Source organism: Eumetopias jubatus, unplaced genomic scaffold (genome assembly GCF_037043125.1).
Source record: "Eumetopias jubatus isolate StellerSeaLion01/CBP00866 unplaced genomic scaffold, mEumJub1_p1.0 scaffold_3, whole genome shotgun sequence".
In the NCBI taxonomy this organism is placed as follows: Eukaryota; Metazoa; Chordata; class Mammalia; order Carnivora; family Otariidae; genus Eumetopias; species Eumetopias jubatus.
In genome coordinates, this window is record NW_028274809.1 from 163797200 (window position 1) to 163818121 (window position 20922).

At 43.5% G+C, this 20922-nt stretch overlaps 1 long non-coding RNA gene across 4 annotated transcripts in view; it reads right to left on the reverse strand.

Moving 5' to 3' along the window:
- Positions 1 to 20922, reverse strand: part of LOC114211496 (uncharacterized) — a 178194-nt gene that overhangs the window by 110553 nt on the left and 46719 nt on the right. For all 4 annotated transcript variants that reach the window (XR_015767914.1, XR_015767915.1, XR_015767913.1 and 1 more), the window contains one exon: positions 7412 to 7550. This is a non-coding gene — a long non-coding RNA (uncharacterized LOC114211496). The remainder of the gene's footprint in view (positions 1 to 7411; positions 7551 to 20922) is intronic.

Below are 20922 nucleotides of genomic sequence, written 5' to 3' on the forward strand. Positions count from 1 at the left end.
TCTATACAGATTCTGCAAACCCTCTGAGGAGAAGGCCCAGTCAGTGAGTGCTTCTTGTAGCTTCTATGTCAAGCCAAATTAACAGTGTAGATACCAATATGCCACCCCTTACAAAACTACTAACTTCATTTAATAAATCATCCATGTTCATTTATTGAGCCTCTAGTTTGTGCTACTACTACTGAGCCAGGAGCTGTGGAGACAAGTCACTAGTCTGGCAGCAAGTCGTGCAGTCCCCAGGGTTTTCAAGTCAAGTAGGTTCAAATGTGAAAATGTGCGTGTCAAGAAATGGAGGTAGAGAATTTTTCAGCTACCAAGATTCTGCTTGGTATAAGCATTGTACACTTTTGCAGAACGAAATGCTGTGGAGAGCCACTGTAGTGGGATTTGAGACACGAAAGTAAAAGGCTTTCATTAAAGAGCAGAGGTCAGTGAAATGTGGTCAGAAGCTCCTAGATCCCGTGATGGATGAGAAGCCAGGCCGGGGTAGAAGGAGAGAGAGAGCCGCATGGCACTATGCAATAGAGGGCAAAGGAGCTTGAAGACCTCTGGGGAAATCCGAAAGAGCAAAGAGCATCCAGAGAAGGGGGAGTAAGGAAAAAGAAAGTAACAGCCACAGAGACTTGGTAGAGGCAAGGCCAAGAAAGAAGTCCAAAGAACATAAATTATCTCATGTGATACTTTTTTTAAATGCTTTGTTACATAATGTAGGATTCCCACTCCTACTCATTTCTGGCCACCCTCCTCCTACCCGCACCCTCCTGCCAGGTCTCCCCACTCAATGTCTTCAGTAAACACTACCAAAAAAAAAAAAAAATACACATACAGAAATCCTTGATGTTTACTGGATCTCTCGACAAAACCACTGAATATACAATGTTGCAGATCTGGGTTGACATAGCCTGCAACAGAATCAGGATGTGGCTGAAGGGATAGCGGATGTTGGGCTGGTTTCATACACAGAATCCATTAGCAGGGCAGATCCAGGTTTTCTGGGGCCTAAAGTAATACTAGGAGGATTACATTTAAGAAAAAAAATTCCACAAAAATACAAATTTAGTCACAGGGGCTTGGAAGGAGTCCATACAAATGAGGGTTACCAAAACTAAAGCTTCATTTTCTTCAATGTCAACCTGCCTATGAGTCCGTCAAATTATGGGGACTTTTCCTAAAAGAAATACAAATATTGTGTGAGACTTTTCTTCATATAAGACAAGAAGCTCAGAACTCTGGATAGAGTGGAGAAAGGATGGGAATATATAAAAATAAAACTTTATAAAGTCAATGTTTATCATTAATTATCTAAATCATTTCCTATATGCCCATCATTGACACATTCTTTTAATTAAATGCATGTCTGATACAGAAACCATCTCATTATGTTACTATAATCAGATAGGAGCAGTTTATGTCATTACATTTAAATACACGTTAATTCCCAGTGTCAAAGTAAGTATATATAGAATGTTGATTGCATTGGTTTCCAGTTACTCTTATTAAGACCTCTGAATAATCTGCATGAATTATAGAGCATATTATTATTATAATTATGGGTATAAGATAAACAGAAAGTATACTGTTCTTGTTTTATAAAATCCCCCTGACAATGAGGAATGCATGTCTAAGAAAGAAGAAAGGGGTGTTATCGCCGCCAGCATGCTTTAACCACACAGCTACCCTAATCTGTGCCCTTCCTTCAACTCAGTGCCTTCCCTACCAGAATTTCCCACCGAGAATCCATACAAAAACATCAGGAGAGGAACAATAAAAGCATGTCAAAGATGCAGATTTTTAATCAGAATATTATCTTTCTACCTGCATTCATGCTGACTTTGCCCTAGATGATAAGGCTCAAAGGACAGCAGGAAATAAAATGCCATTTGACGGTTCTACTTTGGCACAGAACAGGGAATGCTGGGCCTAGTCTCCCTTTCCCCTTCTTGGCAACAACCTCGGCTTTGCCTTTTAAGGACTCTACTCCGTCCAGTTCTTGTGGTCCGTTGAGGCTCTCTCAAGGGTATTGAAGGGACAGCATGTGACCCAGGCCAGACCAATTGGTCTTGCTTTCCTGGGAGGCTGCATCTATTTGTAACAACATGAAAGGCAGATGGAAGCCATTGGGGCTGAGTTTTTCCAAGGGCACTGTCCAGAGAAGACACAGCAGTGAATAGCGAACAGTTCCCTGGAGCCGGTCCAGGTCCTGTCCTTCCACAGGCTTGGTGACTCAGCAATTCCTTAGCATCTGCAAGCTATCCAGAATCATTCCTACAAAGTCCTTCTATACTTAGGTCAGAATGAGCTGGTCTCTGGATTGCTAGCAACCAATGGGCCCTAACATGGGGAGAGAGGTGGTGACCTCCATGAACAGAGCAGTCTATCACTAAGTTAAGAGCAGCTCATTTTCTGATTTTCCAGTCATGTTCATTTCTCTCTATAATCTTGGAGCTACACTGGAAGGAAATCTGAACGCAGTCTTAAAAGCAAAAAATCCCCTCCCCTCCTGGGGAAAAAAAAAAAAAAAAACTTCCATGAAAAATTTAAAAACATTAGTTCCTTTCATACTTCACCAAATCTGCCATACCGGGTCTAAAACTACAGGCAAATGCAATATGAGAATTGTAGTGTCTTATATGGAAATTCCCAAAGGGAAATGTGGGGGGTTTTTTCCAAGAGCTTATAAGACTAAATGAATCTTGGGGGTTAAAAAATTATCTCTTGTGGTTTGAGGCCTCACTGAAACTTTTCTTTAAACTCTCTTCAAGGCCTATTTGCAAACTTACTTTCATTCTTCTCTCAAACTATTTAAAAATAGTTTAAAAATGTTTAATTTTTAAATGTGTCAAAAATATTTTCAACAGATTTGTATTTTGTGTTTGTTTGGATAATTCAAAAGAGATTAATTTTGACAAATTGAAATTAGAAAGCCAGTTACCTCTAAAGGCAGCCTAATTGATTTATCTACTTAAACAACAAAACAAGTAGATAAAGTGAATTTTCCAAGCACAGCATTCTCCTAATATGTTCACTACCAGCCGAAGAGGTTACCATAAGACACTCGAATATGCACAGAAGAAGTGAGCCCTCCGTGGAATCACTCAGAAGAGATCCCCAATTACGTTTCTGTATGGGATCCTGCTAGAGGTAGGCCTTTTCTCACAAGACAGGACTTAAATACAGCCAACTGCAGAGGTTTCTGCTCTAATGTCTTTGTGTAAATTTTCCAGAGGTGGACCAAATGTATTTCTAGACTTGTAAAACAGCACAGTAAATCTACTATGTCCAGCGTAGCAGTATGTTACATATTCATAAGTTGCTAATAATTACAAAATAACCTTTGGCTTTTTCTGCCTATATTCTGGATCATTCAAATTAGGACAAACTCAAGAAGCAGTCTATCTGATCTTACGGAGATTACTTACCAACCATATTTCAAGCCAGGGTGTGGCAGTGGATAGTTTACAGTTTTAGCAAGACCTATAAACCCCTAGATAACATTTGCTGATACTAAGATTATGGAGATAATGTGTACTGCGGTGTCAAAGAGAAATGCAAATGATAAAAATCTTGTTAACACCCATATTTTGGGTCCTTCTTAGAAATCAAAGTTGAAGTAGAACATTAATTGAGTTTCATTAAAAGAGCAACATGAATTATGGGGTAGGGAGTGGGCCACAGACAATGTGGTTTTGCGGCTCATATAACAGGGAGGGTACACATGGCCATGTTTCTACATGCCCCTTCTCTGGGAATGAATCTTAGGTTGTTTCTCCTCAGTTCTCCCCCAGTAAAGGTGTGAAGGTTTTGTTTTCTATGTCCCACATTGTCCTGGGTGTCAGAGACCTAAATTTTTGTTTTTGTATTCTGTAGATAGGGTTGGGAGTGACACTGGAATTTGTAGGCGCTCTGGGTCCCTATAAAGGGGGAGATCCATACCCAGGGGTTCAGACAGAGCTGAGCAAGCATCACTGTTGCCCAGCACATCAGCCCGTGATGGAAGTCCCCACTAGGTATCCACTAGAAAACCAGCTGCTGTGGCTCCGGGGTAGGGACTGCCCGGGCCACCATGACCTCAGTAGTGTTCACGTGGCAGAAGCCCCCAGAATCTCAGTGCTCCTCTGCTCTCCTTCCTGTGGTCCGTCCAAGCCTGTTCCTCTCATTGCGTGGCCCACTGACTGCCTCAAGTGTCACAGTCCATGTCTAATCCTCTGGCACGGCCTCCCAACGCTGACTCCCTAATCTAGTCTGCCGAGGCTCTTTATCTGTTTTCTTCCCTGGTAATGTGGTATGAGTGTGGGTGTGTGGGTGTGTGTCACCCTGCTTCATTTCTCTCTTAGCAAAGTTTTGGTTTCCTCTAAATGATGTATGGTGGCATCTCAGTGCACCCCACACAACCTGCTTTTCCCAGAAGGTGGCAATGAAGTTAACATCCGGGATTCCAGATGTACTGGGCTATCCAAGAGCACATAGGTTAGACCTAAATCCTGGTCAAGTGCTCATGTGTTTCCACTAGAGAATCACTTTGTTTTCTCAGGATGCTCTCCTTTCTCCCGGCATCGCTGCCCTCACCCACCCCACCCAACCCAGATTGCTCAGCCTCAGATGTGGTCATGGCTTCCCTTGACAGCTAGGTAAGTTTCGAGGAGTCTTTGCTCAATAAGGGCAAGCAGTTGTCCTTATCTAAGCACAGAGAACAGGTTTGGGTAGAATATCAACCCAATCTCCTGCATTCCCTCCCCTCCCCAGAGTCACTGCATCTGTGAGGTGTGGTCATCTCATTTGAGAGGTAGTTTTGGCCCCACTTTCTGGATCTTCTCTCACTTCCACCAAGGAGATCTCCCAATTCCTAGCCTTAAAATCTCTTCCTTGCCTAATTATGGAGGCATTCTCTCCCTTCAATGTGAAGATCCTCCAATATCCCCTAGGCCTCCATACTTCTCATCAAAGATGGTACAGCATTCCCTCCCCAAGAAGAGATTTGATACTTTTGGCACCTTGGTGTCTGAAGTTGGGGTCCTTCCAGGCCCAGCCTTTTCTATGATACACTCTCAGTCATGGGCTTATGGCAGCCTCTGTTCCAAAATCAGCAGAGATTTCTGAGCATTTACCCCTTTGCCACACGCCATTTTTCTCCTAGGGACACAACTCTGATTTCAAGCTGACTTGTTCCAATTCTCATGCAGGATTATATTAGTTTGTGGAACAGTGTGCTTCAAGCAAGGACTCTTCAGAATTCCAGACAAGTGTCCCCGTGTAAGGGATATGAATTTTAATAATCACAAAAGATGAGTGTGCACAAGTAGAGATTTCTTTCTATCTTCATAACTAAACACAGCTCATACACTCCTTCTTTTCTGCTGATGATAAAAACATAATCATTCCACATGGATATTAAAGAATGTCAGAACAGAATGTTTCAGTCTGAGTTATGGCTGAGGCCCCAAAATCATAGACACCAACCATGCTCACATTTCACTTCCTATCGTGGGGGTAGTGGAGAAAAACCAGTAATGTGATCACTGGCCCCTAACCCACTGGTGATTATAAAGGGGGGAGTATGGAGCCTTTCTTGTCATCTCTAGTCAAGTGAGAACAACTTCAATGGGACCATTGACAAAGCTTTCCAGGCACAATGGGATCAAAGAATTCAATTAAGTCATGTTCTTCTCTCATAACTTTCTTGGCGTGACCATTCAGCATGGTGAGAGGCTTCGTCTTACTGCTTTAGGTGAGCCCTAGGGCAGGCCCCATAGGTTGCCTGACTGTTCTCAGATAACATCTAAAGTAGACTTGTTTTAGTAATTAATGTGTGCTTGAATGTAATCACCAAAAACCCAGATTTCATCCAGGGTTAAAGCATCCACCTTCCCTAGCTCGAGCCCGTGGTGAGTGGGAAGCCAGCAGTGGGAAAAGAAGGAAGAAGGCAGATTCCCCCTTTTTCATTCTGTCAACGTCTCCAGAAACAAGCCCCCCACATTGGCTACAGCTTCTGATCCCTCAGGGCTTGGAGCATGGAGAGCAAGAGGAATTAAAGGCAGGACAAAATATTGCTCAAGTGGCACTAATCTGGAATTGGTTTCCACAGAGATTGGCAGGTGTTTAAAATGGATTTTTTCTCCCGTGGGTGTTTCTTCACGGGCTCCTTGGCAGCAGGGCTGATGCCTGTCCCACGTCTGTTTGCTCTCAGATCCAGCCTTTACTCCACCTGCTCTGCATTTCCACAGAGCTGGTTTCTTGGGGTTTGGCTAGTTGGAGGCACTGAATGGGGAATAGAAAGTGGGAAGGAAAGGAGAAGCCAGAGAACTTCTTTCCATCTCACTTCACCTCTAGCGGCCCCTCCAGCTGTGGCCGTGCTGCCTCAGAAGCTCAGCTCCCACTGAAGAGCCCCACTCAGAGTCCAGATCCCTCCCAGTGGTCCCAGTGCAAGGGCTCCAGTAACACCACCTCTCGCTTTGTCCTCCAACCTAAGGACGTAGTTGCTTCCTGCTCTTGCCAGTCTCTAGATTACCTCTCCATTCCCTGTCTAGTTCCCAGTTCCTCTGTCACCCATATAAACAATTCGCTGCAGTAAATTCCCACCACTGTAGACACTGGAAGGTGTCTCTGTTTCCCTAGTTAGACTAATGATGTCCTCCTACACACATACACACGGCTGCCCCATGAATCAGGACCTCCCCTTCCGTCCCCTGACATGGGAGAGTAGTCGGGCTGGCCACTTGCAGTTTACCGCTCAATCCCTGGTCACTGGGAACACTGGAGCATTTTTCAGTGGAGGACTCCTCTCACTGCCAATGGCCGTCCAGGCTAGAACCTAAGATGAACTAACTGCATATGTCCTAGATGTGGTCCTCAGGGGAAAGACCCACCATAGAAATGGTCAATGGAAATCTAATTATTCCCTGTCTTAGCCAGGGTTCCCTCAAAAGCAGACTCTGAGACAGAGGCTTCTGCACGAGCACTTAATTTGAGATTGTGGTCCCAAGGAACAGGACTGAGGGATGAGGGGGTAAAACAGGATGCTGTACTAATTCCCTATTACTGCTCTGTCTTATAACAGTACAAATGTATTATCTGATAGTCCTGAGGCCATAAGTTTGAAAGGGGTCTTACAGGCTGAAATCAAGGTGTTGGCAGAGCTGGTTTCTTTTGAAGTCTCTGAAAATAAAATCCATTCCCTTGGTTTTTTTCAGATTCTAGAGAATGCCAGGATTCCTGGGCCCATGAGCCCTTTCTCACATCACTCCAAACTCTTGCTTCAAACATCATACTTGCACTATCTCCAAGTCTACTGCCTCTTTCTTGTAAGACCCTTGTGATTACATTTGGCCCGTCCAGATAACCCAGTATAATCTACCCATCTCAAAATCCTTAACATCTGAAAAGTCCCTTTTGCCATATAAGATAACGTACTTACAGATTCCAGGGTAAGAACGTGCCCATCTTTGGGGTGTCATTATTCAGCCCACCACAGACACGCTGGCCACTGCTGTGGGGAGTTCACTCCCGCAGAACCTTCTAAGTGGTCTTACAAAATCCATCTTAGAACTAGCCACCTAGAGGAAGAAAGGGAGACAAAGTCACCAGCAGCACCCATCCCCTGTTGATCAAGGTTGTCTCCGGGGCATTAACTCCCACAGTCACATCTCATGAGGGTGGGGGGGGGGGGGAGGAGAGAGAAAACCCTTCAAAAGCCTAAAAAGGAAAAAATCAGAATTTATCTCTAATGGCTACTACAAGGAAGTGATACAAAAAGAAGCTCCAAAGATTGGACCAAAGCACAAGAAAGGCAGTTAAAGAAATTATTCTCTGCCTAGCTAGAGTTAGTTCTTACTGAGAGTTCAAACTCTTCTCAGAACACACAGGGGATAGAGCATCTGAGCCCTGACTGGGAGATTTCTAAAATGTCACCAGAGTGAGAGAATCAGAAGGTAAGCAACATAAGCTATTCGGGTCATTCATGTTCTCAAGAACCACCACCCTTTAACGAGCAGGCACTTGGACTTATAGAAAACATTAGGGCTGACTTCTCTCTTCCACCATTTATCAGAAATGGAAGAAAAGGATCTGTGTATGGAGACTGCCAGTAGCACAGAGAGTAACACCACCACACCGGGAATCACGAGTGTAAACTAAGACAATACTGTCTCACTTATCAGAGAGGCAAAAACTAAAGGAGGAAATAGATACAGTTTGGAGAGGGGATGAAAAAATGAGCATTCTGACAATTTCTCTGGAAGCGTGAATTGACAGTTTTTTGAAAGGCAGTCTAGCCTTATCTACCAAAATATAACAGGTGCAGCCCCTTTGACTCAGAATTCTGTTTCCGGGGGAAAAAAATATCTTACAGAAATACATAGACAAATAAGCAAAAAAATCATATGAAAGCATGACTGTTACAACATTGATTTGAATTAGAAATCGTCTGAGAAGTTGTTTTAGAAAAAAAAAGTAAGTTAATTCTTTATGTACTGATGTGGGAGGCTCATGATACATAAAGACAAATAAGCAAATTGCAAAATAGTGGGTGTGGTATGACCCAGTTTTATTTTACAAGATAGCATTTGCATGTGTGAAAGCTTAGTGTGATTTGACTAGCAGGTCGCAGCCCTGCCATGCTATGGAACAGCCTTCGCATAACATTGTCCCTCTCACCGCCAACATGGGCTTCACAGAACAGAAGCTGTAGCACCAGAGCTGCTTCCTTTGTGGACTTCCTCCTTTGTTTATGAGTAAAATGGGTGATTAAGATGACGAATGAACATGAAGTCTGTGTTAATGAGAATGCGGACAGCAGTAAGAAAAGAAAATCCATTCTCTCGAACAAAGCTGGATATAATCAATTATTAGATGTGCCCAGTGATGTTTAAGTTTTGTTGCTATTCTTAAAAGAGTTACTGAAACCCCTATAGGTAAAAAAATAATTTTGCTTTAAAATTCTAAACCCTGGGGTGCCTGGGTGGCTCAGTGGGTTAAGCGTCTGCCTTCGGCTCAGGTCATGATCTCAGGGTCCTGGGATCGAGCACCAGGTCGGGCTCCCCGCTCAGTGAGGGGAGTGCCCTCACCGCTGCTCATGTTCTGTCTCTCTCTCTCACATAAATAAATAAAATCTTAAAAAATAACAACAAAAAATAAAATAAAATTCTAAAATCTGTACTTCTAATCCCCTTTTCTATTAAAATAATTTAATACGTGATTATTTTTAAAGCAAGACAAAATGCCTGAAGAAGACAATTATTGAACTACAGCAGGACAAATTTATATATATTCCTAAAAACCTGGAACGTCTGACAACTTCAGGCTAAACATGGAGGATGGGATACAGATGCTGCTCTCTTGCAAAGCCCCACTGAAATAAGACTGGAGGAATAAAACCAAGATAGAAACCCACAAGGACCGAGAGAACATAAGAGGATACAGTAGTGAATGGAAAAGAGGTGTCGACACATTTTTGGAAGAGGGAAGAGTGTGAAGGAACTGAGAAAGCTGAACAACAAGGGTTGGTGGTGGCGGCAGGGGAGGAAGCTAACAGGAAGTAAGTCACTTCATTCAACAAAACCCAGAAAGTCTCAGGCAGGCACTGGAGGCACAGCTGCCTGAAAAAGTTAAGCAGGGAATTGCAAACAGGAGCATCTGCGAGCCTGTAGGAGGGAGTCAGATCTCTAGACCCTCATCCTCAACCAACACTATCAGGCCATTGCTGCTGAAGGGAGCTCAGAAACATATGGTAGCTTCCTTGATCACTTTCCTGATCACTTTCCTGTTCACTAGATATTGAGCTTCTCCTGTAAGGGAGTCAGGGGTAAGATATTCTCTGCAGGGAGCAGAGCAAAAAGCTTGGGACCGCCGAGGCTTCTTCGTGATCCTGGGAAAACTGCCACTATCTCAGTAGGAAGTAGGAGGAATCCAAGAGAATGGAAAGGGCAGAGGAAAGGCTTGAGATCTTCTACAGGGGAGGCCAAAACCTTCTCCAGGGGAGCAAGAATGTGGCTCCAAGACTGAGAAAGTAAAGCTGTTTAATGACATAATGTCCCTTTGCAAAGCACATACCACAATTTTGAGAGAGCTATAAAAAAAGAGAGAGAGAAAGAGAGAAGGGGAAAGAAAAAAAAAAAAAAGACCATTATCTACCCTGGCAGAGGGAAAAAAAGTATTTTGTATTAATCTAAGATGGCTGAACACATCAAATTTAAATTCCAGACTTATACCCACTGCAGTCAGCAGAAAGCCCTGCCAACACCGACAGCTCATTTGGGACATACCCAAAGCAGCAAAATGCTAGAGCAAGCATGCTAAGATTCCTCATCCTGGGAATTAGCAAGAAAGAAACTTAGAGACATCTGGTAGTGACCACAACTCCAGTCAATATTCACAAGCCACTGACAGCACAGGTTAGAAAAGCCCCCAGAATTGCTCAATGTCATAGGAGAAATGTTTTCCAGGTATGAATTTTCTATGCAAATCCACTCAGCTCAAGAGAGGTGGATCCTATAACAAGTACTCACTAAACCTAGATACAAAAGTCTAAGACGAGTCCCAAGAAGATCCACAATCTGAAAGAGTTAACAAATTTAACCGAGCTCATTAGTGACCATGAAACCTGAGTCACCAGATGGCCAACATCAGGATCTATCCTGATCCAGCTATATCAGTGACCTCTTGCCACCATATAGTTATATAAATACAACCACAAAACCTCAGTGGCTCACAATAATAAATATTTATTTTGCTCACAAATCTAGAGGCCATCTGGGTAGTCCTGTTGCTCTGGGACAGGCTTAGCCGATCTTGGCTGGACTCATCATGGATCTGCAGCTGGATGGGGCCTGATTGTCTAATGTGGCCTCGATATTCAGTTGGGATATCTCCCCTCTGATTCTTGCAGTTCCTCAACCCGGCAGGCTGGCTCAGCCTTGTTCTTATGAGGGAGGTTGGGCTCCAAGAGAGCAAGCAGCACCCTTTAAGGCCTCTTGTGGCCAAGGCTCAGAATGGGCTCATCTTCGTATCTGCGGCCTTTTATTGGCCAAAGCAATTCGCAGGCCAGCCCAATTTCAAGAGTGGAGAAGTAGACCACCTCTTTATAGGAGGTGCTAAAATTTTGCATTGCAGAGAGCATGGGAACAGAGAGGGGTGATAAATGAAGGCCATTAAGGTAATTAATCTACTCCACCCACATCTTGACATAAGAGAATTAGTTCCCCGAGTAAATCAAAAGAACTTGGTTAAAGGCAATGTGATATCCTAGAAGGAAATTAAAAAAAAAAAAAGATATCAGTGAGAAAACTGCTACAATCTGAATAAAGTCTGTATTTTAGTTAATTGTAATATTAATTTCCTAGGTCTGACAAATTCAGCATGGCTCTAAGGTATTAACAAGAGAAGACGCTAAGTGAAGGACATATGGAAACTGTACTGCCTTTGCAACTTTTCTATAGAACAAAAATTCATTCAAAATAAGTTTATTTTTAGAGTGCATTACAAAGAAGAACCTCGAGAGCAAGGCCATTTTGGCGTATGGCCCCCAAAACTGGGTGTACCACTGAGTCACGGAAAACGCTCCATCCTAGATTAGGAAACTCCTATGTGGCCTGGGAAAATTTGTCAGCATGCAGGGCACGAAAAGCCTGGGCAGGGGGCTTGGCCAAGGCCGTGTCTCTGCAGACCTCCCGGGCAACAGCGACGCTGAGCCTCCGGCTCCGCAGGGCAAGGGGCCGTGCCAGTGGCCTTTCTCAGGGTGTCCGAGGGGTGCTGACCCAGCTGGCTGTGGTGGCAGGAGCAAATGCCGCATGGCCACAAGCCTGCAATGCCTGGGGATTCTCTTTTTCTCCCTTTTCAAGTGAGTGAAATCTGGGCTCAGCCGTCTCCTTCTGACTTTGTTAGAGTGACAAGTTGCGATCTTCTTTGGCCTCCTTATCCCTGAGTCTAATGGGAGACCAAATGAGACATAGAAACACAGGATTACAGTACAATGGGATAAGGTCCATGGAGTACGCAGGTTCCCAGACCTGGTTACTCAGAGCAACCCTCCCTCTGGGCACTGCAACTGGTCAAGGGAGAGGCTTTGCCCAAGGTGTGCTATTCAGACCCTCTCTGCCATATTTGAGATAGGATCTCTGGGGGGAAAAGAGGGGTCTTTCTTTCTTTCTTCGATACTAGAAGCAGATTATAAAAATACAGACTGTCTAAAGCTAAAATTACCAGTGGGAAGAACCAGGCTATGGAAAGGGAAAATCATCACAATGTAGCTGGAACCCCTGGATACAGCCAAGCCTGAAGCCAGAGACACCTCTTGGACTTCCATACTTCTGGCCATAATCCACTTTTAGCTGGGTATTCTCTCACTTGTAGCCACAAAACCCTTACCTAATGCAGAGATCAGGACCTGCAAGTGGGGCTGGGAATTAACAGGCATCACAATGAGGATTTTGTTGAGAACAGGTGGGATGCCAGTCAGGGAAAGTGGCCTTTCAGGTTCTGGGAGGACAACAGAGCTTGGTAAGTGGAAACAAAGCAGCTGGGCAGATTTTTCCTATTTGTGTTTTGGGACTCAATGCAATTCATCTCTGTCTGGGGTGTCTGGGGAGTCAACTGTGACAAAGTTAAAGTCGGTTGACTCCCAGTTTCACAGACTTTGGGACAGTTCCTAAAAGTCTCAGACCAAGCTGGCTCTCTGACGGCGGCAGAAAGTGAAAGTTCCACAGAGCCTCACCAAAGAGATGACTTCTCCCCGCAATCCTTATGAAGATACAAAAACTGATTTTCCTATTTCCAAAGGAGGTCATATCAGGATGCAGGAAGAGCTAGAGCACAGGGGAAACCCAAGTTCCCAGGTCTTTATCAAACACCTCTACAAATACACTCCCTGCCTCCAAAAAAAGCTATCATTTCCCCCATTTTAAAAAGACATCCATGAGGATGAACCCCCATCATTATCCCAGCCCATGGTTCCAAGGAGAGGGACCAAGAGGCACGCAGGTAAAGACTTACTGCTAAGAGACAGGAACTGAGAAAGCAGGTAGGACTCCAGAACCGTGCCACAGTAGGACAGCTGGTCTTCATAGCCAGCCCACTGAATTTCCAGAAATTGAATAGGCTGGCCTCCCCCTGCGATTTCAAGGCACTGTTATTTCCACAGACTCCCCAAGCCCTGCAAACAGGCTTGTGATTGATTGTTCAACCCCTAAGGCAATCCCCAGGCCCCCAAACCTGCACTAAAAGAAAATGGGCTAGAGTTCCCCAGCTGTTCTTCCTGAACTTTATGGGTAAATTCGAGGAAAGGATTACAGGAAGTCACACTTGAGCCTGCCTCCGGCCCAAGCCCCAGTGCAGCATGACCGGCAACAAATCGGATACCACATTCTCATCCCCAGCTGGCTTGTGTCTAACCCACAACTGATTCAGAATTAGGAAGGAATAAGGGTAAGAAATTAAGCTCTGCCTCAAGCCCCAATACCAGGGGGTTGGTACTTTTATCCCTCAGGCTTTAGGGAACAGGAGGGACCTGTCACCAGTTTCAAGCAGGATTAAGGCAGGGGAAACTCATGGTGGGGTTTGTGAAGGTAACCGTGACCACACGGTGGATTGGTAGAAGAGTAAGACTGCAAAAATGAACCAAAACTGAGTAAGCGACAGCAATAGGAAAATGAATAATGGCTCGAACAACAGAGTTGCAACGAGTATGGAGAGGCACTGGGGGACACGGAGGTTGTGCAGAAGATGAAAATCTCACCAATAGAGGAAATACAGCAAAAGGGCAGGCACATCCTGTACGCCAGCACCCAGATGAAACTCTGTGGACTGTAAATGGAGACAAGCCACTCGTTTGGTTTTCGTTGGAGGGAAGGGAGCAGCAGATAGCTGGAATTCTATCTGGAGCAGAAGGAAAGACTTTAAAATCCCTGTTTGGTTTACACTTGAAAAGGATTTGTCCTGAAAATTGCCAAGCTGTACAGATGCTCTTAAGGGATCTTGGCAAGACATGCACAAAAGAACGTCTCGGTTGGCTCACCGAGGTGCAGCCCCCTGGGACCTGACACAGGCGCCTAGGTCCCACCAGCCCCACTAGGTTAGATAACGAGGTTAATTACATTCCTTCTGGGTTCCCTTTGACCTGGATGAGAGCACAGCGCTAAGCTAGCCTAAAGGATTCACCTGCCTGCAGAAATATGCAGACCAGAAAGATCTGAAACACACTTCCATGATTTATAAAAGCTGGCAGAGATTACCTGCCCAAAGGACTGTAGCATCCGTCCAGTTCCTTCAATATTCCTTCCCTGACGGGGATTCTATGAAACACTGCATTTCTTTCCATACTTAACCTTCCCTCCTCTGTCACAACTTGATGACAGTCCCTAAAGAGTTCTTTCTACCAAGGTGCTGACTAAACACCCACTGGTCTCTCAGGCAAATGCAGATTTGGTTTGGTAGTTATAGTTTGTCTGTCATACAGCATCAATGGGAGGATTAAATGAAATCTTGTGGGGTACGTGCTTAGCTTAACTCCTGGCATGTAATGAACAATCACATATGGTGGCTATCCCCAGTTACATATAACATTGAAAAGTCTGGCTTTAGCTACAAAAGGATTTAGCAAAAAGACACTTTGCTGTTCCAAGTATCCAGTAACCCACCCCTAATTTCACTCCAGTCTATACTTCTTCCTCTGTTGATGCTTCTCCAGAATTAATATATCAGAAGAATTCAGGCACATAGATCCTTAAATTTAATTTAAAAAAAAAAACTTAATGGTAATCCAAACACCACCCAAGCATTCTTTGGCTAAGTGCAAGATTATTATTCACTAGCACACTTAAGCTTCTCACCCTTTACCAAGAGTAAAAATTATTTCTCATCATCAGCAGGAAGACTTAAAGTTCTTTCCCAGAAACAGCTTAGAGTTCTTTCCCTGACTTGGCCAGCTGCACTTGAATGCAGGGTTTCCGCCCTAGAAAGAATGTGGTTGTGTCCAAGTGGGATGAGTCACTGAATTCTAAGCAGAGAAGTTTTCATCTTTTTAAGAGGAGCAGTGGAGAGTTCCATGTTTGTGGTGAAACAGTGTTTGAAGGGAACCCGGATGAGAGCCATCCCATGTCACATCCTCTCTTCCAAGCCTTGCAGCTAGGAGAGGAAGGGACGAACTGACCGGAAAGAAGAATAGAACTCTGGCAACAGGCCACTTGGCCTTGTGGATTTACCAACTAATCTTGGCCAAGAGAAAAAGGTCCGATAGAGGGAGAGCTGAGAAGGGAGGCTGATGCAGTCTCGATCCCAGGACCCTAGGATCATGACCTAAGCCGAAGGCAGGTGCTTAACAGACTGAGCCGCGCAAGCGTCCCTCTAGTAGCTTTTAATCAAGAGGAAAGACAAAGCAAAGTGAGCTATGAAAAGCTTTGGGTTATTTCCCATAAACTCATGGAAAAGCATGGAAGGATGGTAGGCAAGAGCATGACAATCCTAATGGCATTTTAGAGAGCTCCCCCTGCCGGCAGGATGGAGAACAGATTTAAGGGGAGCAAACAAGTCCGAAAGCATCAAGAGGCTACTGCAATGGTCTAGGCAAGATACAAAGGAGCCTCAACCTAGTGCTCGGAATCCAAAGAGAATGCAGAGAACGCATTAAAGGATTTTAGTCAGGGAAAATTAGTAGGACTGGTGGCAAATGATCGATTGATGGGGGCTGCTGAGGGAATGTGAAAAGGAACATCACACCCAAGCCTTCAGCAGCTGGGTGGGAAACAGTGCTGTGGCAGAGATGGAGAAGGGCGTTTAGGCCGGGCCAGGACAAAGGAGCTTGGGAAGGCTTCAAGGAACAATGAGCACAGCGGACAAGGCTGAGAAAGCAGGCTAGTGCCGTCAATGCCAAGCATGGAGTTTGGACTTCAATTCAGTGAGCAATGGAGGCTTTTAAGCAGTAGAACCACAAGATTGAAGCAGTTCTCTTGGAAAACTACCCTGATCAACAAAGAGACTGAGGTTCCAAAAGGTTAACTGGTAAGACAACAAGTTAGTGTCAGAGGGGAATCTAATATGCAGGTCTTTGGACTCCTGGCCCGATCCGTCAGAGGAGGAAACTTGCTGGCTTCTCAGAATTCTAAATATGCACTCCTGTCCCCAAGAAGTCTTCCGCCCTTACTGAATCCTGCAGGCTTTGTACTCAGCTTCGGCCTGACATTTAGCATACTAAGAGAATGGGTGGCTACTTGTACCTAGTATCAACCGAAAAAGGTTGTTCTAATCACAAATGTGCAAAAATTAACTATAACTGTCAAATGTAGATAATAAGACTCCTTCAAAGGTAGGAATCTAGTGGGAATTAAAAGGGTATGGAATACTGTAAAAATAACAAAATGGCCTGCAAACACAAGTTCTTATTATAAGACAACAAAAGTAAGAAATACATCTTACGGAAGTCTTATTCTGTGATAGCAATTACTTGAGCCATTATTTTGTCTTCACAAACAGCCATGTGGTAGGTGAGGAGGCTCAGGCAGGCTAAGTAATCTCCCGGCGGCCACATGGCGGAGCCATCATTTAAGCCCAGCCCTAACTCCACGCATGCAGCTTTTAAATAGTCTGCTATTCTGCCCTTCCCGATCGTTTGCTAGGGAAAGTTCGAAAGAAGCTAGAAAGAGCAAGAGAGCTCATTTTTGTCCAGGGGCACTGAGCAGTGATTTTCTTGGGGCTGGGTAGGCCACCGTAGCAGACAGCTGTCTTTTACCTGGAGCCACAGTGTGGAGCCACAGTGAGAACCGACCCACTCCAGTCACGTCCGCATTGCAATCTCCCCTACTATTTAGGAAGACCAAGATCCTGTTACACTGGAAATAAAGACTGGGGAGGAGAGTAGAATGAGAGGGGAGTGGGCTGCCATTGACGTCACTTATTTTAAATAAACACTGTGATGAACAAAAACAACCCGGAAATGAAAATAAACGAAATTCTAATGAGTGCGTGTGTATGCATGTGCTTGTGTGCATGTATGTGCGTGCACAGAACTAGAGGGAAAGCACTGGAAAACCAAGCAGCCAGAGTCAGCAGCAAGCAGTGGGCTTTCCTGTTCACTTCTCAGAGCTGTTATTTTCATGACATAAAATGCTGTGTGTTGGTGCTTCCATTTGATTAAGGCCCATGCTTAGATTATTTTTTTATGAATGCCATTATTTGCCAAAGTAAATTTAATAAAGAGGTTCCCATGGGAGCAAAATGATGAGTTTCTTAAGTGAACATTTTGTAATATAACTTTACCTCAACATCTCCCTTTACCATGTTTAATCATGACCAGGCAGTGAATTTTAAATCTGTTCCTTTCATAATCCATCTCTTGAGAAGAATGAAGGCTGGGCTTAATAAGAAGGAAGGTCTGAAGGAGATGAGCTCCTATGCTGGGTTAAACATTCATGCTGGCTGGGAAGGAATTATGGAAAAAAGGAGCCATAAGAAAATACCCAATCAAAGCAGCATGATAACAGCATGCAAAAATTAACTTTTTCCTAGAAATGATTCTTTAATTTTTGCCAATTATTGAGCTAATATTCTCAGTTTCATAGCACTGTCTATATTATATCAAAGTATTGGTCCATTGTAATATCAAACTAGGGATAATATGGTCAATGGGAGTCATACGGTCAATCCAATCAGTTGCAAAACAATTCATTATAAATTCATTATAAATTCATTTGAGCAGTTCATTCATTTGACGACTCCAAAATGAACAAGTGTCAATTCAGGGGCGGAGAGACAGAAGGGAAGGATAAGAATGAAAGAGTAAGGGCAAGGGCAGGGGAGGAAGTCACCCCTAAGGCCTAGACATGAGTCCTTATGGAACAAGGTACATGTTTCATTTTTATATTTAAGCTGTTAAAAACAGATAAAGCAATAAAGTAGTTTAAGAAAAAAGAAATGAGTAGTCAATCTCAAAGATGTTGTTCCTATAGCCATTTAAAACTAGAGTTTAAATAGATAGAATACAACAGTGAAATTAAATGCTTTAAAAAAAGAAATGGAAAAAAATCAAATAAAGCAACATGACAATCTCAATATGTGTTGATGTTTAAAATATTTTTTAAGAAGAGATGAAGACTTAAGGGTAGTTTATTCTAGGATACTCAAATCTAAAAGAAAAACTTTTTATTGACATAACAGACTTATCTAAGATCATATGAACATTGTTCATATTTTTTTAAGTGAAATATGGATCTTGAACAGAAAAATAAAAGAATTTTTATCATCAGTATGTCAAATGAGTTGTTAAAGAAAATAAAAACTCAGTCTAGGAATCACCAAAGAAATTACAAAAAAAATATTTACAATACCTCTTCCTTCCTGCCTTTTCTATAAATAGTAGTTTTACATTGGAAAGTTGGAAGGATTTACTATAGAATCACAGATCTGGAAAGAACCTGTCTAAAACTTCACATTCTTCTAAACAGGAATGATTTCAGACCAGGCAAAATTTTTTTCATTTAACTTTTTCTTAGGAGGCTCAGAAAAGGAGACACTACAGTCTTGAAAATGCCAATCAGTCTATTCCCAACAACCTTGAAAAGTATTTTTAACTCTAACATGAGACCAATAAAAACACAATAATCAGCTTTCAGAAAGGACATTTTTCCTAAATATTGTCTTTGGAAATTATATTTTTTCCTTCTTCTCCTGATTAAAAAAATACAAATCAAGGTATTTGTAACCTATTTTCCTAAAGCAAAAAAAAAAACTTTTTAGATAAGTAAAGGGGCCAGATGGTCCACGGAGGAGCCTGAGAAAGGCCCAGACAAGCATCAGTCTGGCTCCAAGGAGACCCTGTGTCTGCAGTAAGCAAATTATGAAGGGACTAACTCACCTGGTGAATCACCACAGCTAATCTGCATCTGGAAATGTCAATGCAGGAAAAATTAACACTCCTGTGCCTGATCTATAGTCGGGACCTTCAGCCCTAGACTTGAAAAAGGCCCTCCACAGCCCAGCCTCTTTGTGTCAGAGAAGAAGAAAAGCTAAGAGAGCTCTCCCTCTCTTCTTAATCAATGCTCTGGTGTGAGGTGATGGACGTTCATGAAACTCATTGTGATGGTCATTTTGCAATATAGACATATATCAAATCGTTATGTTGTACACATAAAATTAATGCAATGGTACATGTCAATTATATCTCCATGAATAAACAAACAAATAAATAAATAGAACTAGGCTTGAGCAAACTATGGATTTCAAGAATCTTAACAATAGAAAGATTCTAACACAAGTAATAATAAAAACCAGAGGATGGAAAAGCTGGAGGACATGTGCTAATTTTATAACTTACAGAGCCAGGAATCCATCATACTGTCTAAAATTTGAACCTGTAGTTTTAAAAAAAGGACTACCTTCTATTTTTTTAGCAAGGTGCCTTGAGAGCCAATTTCCCTCACAGTGAACATTTCTCTCCAGTTCCTGCAGCCTCTGCCTGTGCCAGCATCTCTGACTGGGGGATGGGAGGGCGGGGAGCTTGGCAGGCCAGGTTGCCCCAGGAGGAAACCTCAACGAATGGTGGGCAGGAGCACGTGGGTAATGCTGGTCAGAAGGAAGATTCTGAGGTGTGTTCTGTAGTCCTTCAGAAGCTGCCTGATTCCTCACAGCCCTGGTCCCCTCACTGGTTTTCCTCCCTCTTTGTCTCACCTCCCCCCATCTCACAGTGCTCCTGGGATCAGACCTCAAAGTATCGGCGCACTCAAATCCTTGTCTCAGACTCAGCTCTGGGGAGAAGCCAGCTGTATTAGTCTGCTCAGGTGGCTATAGCCAAATACTACAGACTGAGCGGCTTAAACAACAGAAATTTATTTTCTCACAGTTCTGGAGGCTAGAAGCCCAAGATCAAGGTGCCACAAGGGTTGGTTGGTTTCAGGTAAAGCTTTGTTCCTGGCTTGAAGACATCTGCCTTCCTTCTGTGTCCTCACACGGACTCTGCTCTGTGCACAGGCAGAGAAAGAAATCTCTTGTGTCTCTTCTTTCTCTTAAAAGGACACTAGTCCTCTTGGTTTAAGGTTTCACCCTTATGACCTCGTTCAACCTCCTCACAGACCCTCTTTCCAAATACAGTCGTATTGAGGGTTAGGGCTTCAATATACGAATTGGGCTTTGGAGAGGACACGACTCAGCCCCTAACAGCATTCTAAGATAGGACCTCGCTGGGAGGAGACATCAGCTCCACGCAGCTCCCACAGGGACTCTCCATCCCAAGAAAAAGAGCTGCTGAGCCAGAGTCGGTAGAGGGTTAGGTGAGATGTCCCACTGTCTGGCTGAAACGCTTAACTGAGCTTCCTCCGGTACCACGGTCCAGAGCCACAGGTGAAGACTCGGGATGGCAGGAACACCATGGTTTACAGATCTCCAGCCCTTCTTAGGCCCTCAGTGAGAGGAGAAGCATCCACACAGTGGCAATGGCAGGAAGTCGAGGGTTTCCGTGTACGCTCACAGAAGAGAGGAGGTGGCAATTCCTCAAAAGACAGCCAAGAATAGACACCTTAGGTTTGAATCCAAGTCCCAATACCCAACAAATGGAGGCTAGAGTTCAAAAACTTATGGTACATACATATTCTTTTTTCCTAAGTGATAAAACCATGTTTTCCTCTTTTGCCTAACACTAATAACAACACCTCATTTCAAGGTCATGGTGAATAAATGAAATTGCAGATACCACGCATTCAGTCCAGTGCCCAAGCCAGTTGCCCGCACTTGACAAGCATGACTTCTCTTTCCCCTTCCACAAATGTGAGCATCCTTCTCCCCCTGCACTGGAGACTGGGACGTAGACTGGTCTCTGGCTTAGCCTGAATATATCAGTCACAGCGGTTTTACTGTTGTTTACTGTTGTCAGTTTTTAAAAACTACCCCTAGGTTCTTATGTTTCAAATCAAATTTTGTTGAAATGAAAACAAAAAATTTCTCTTTTTCCAT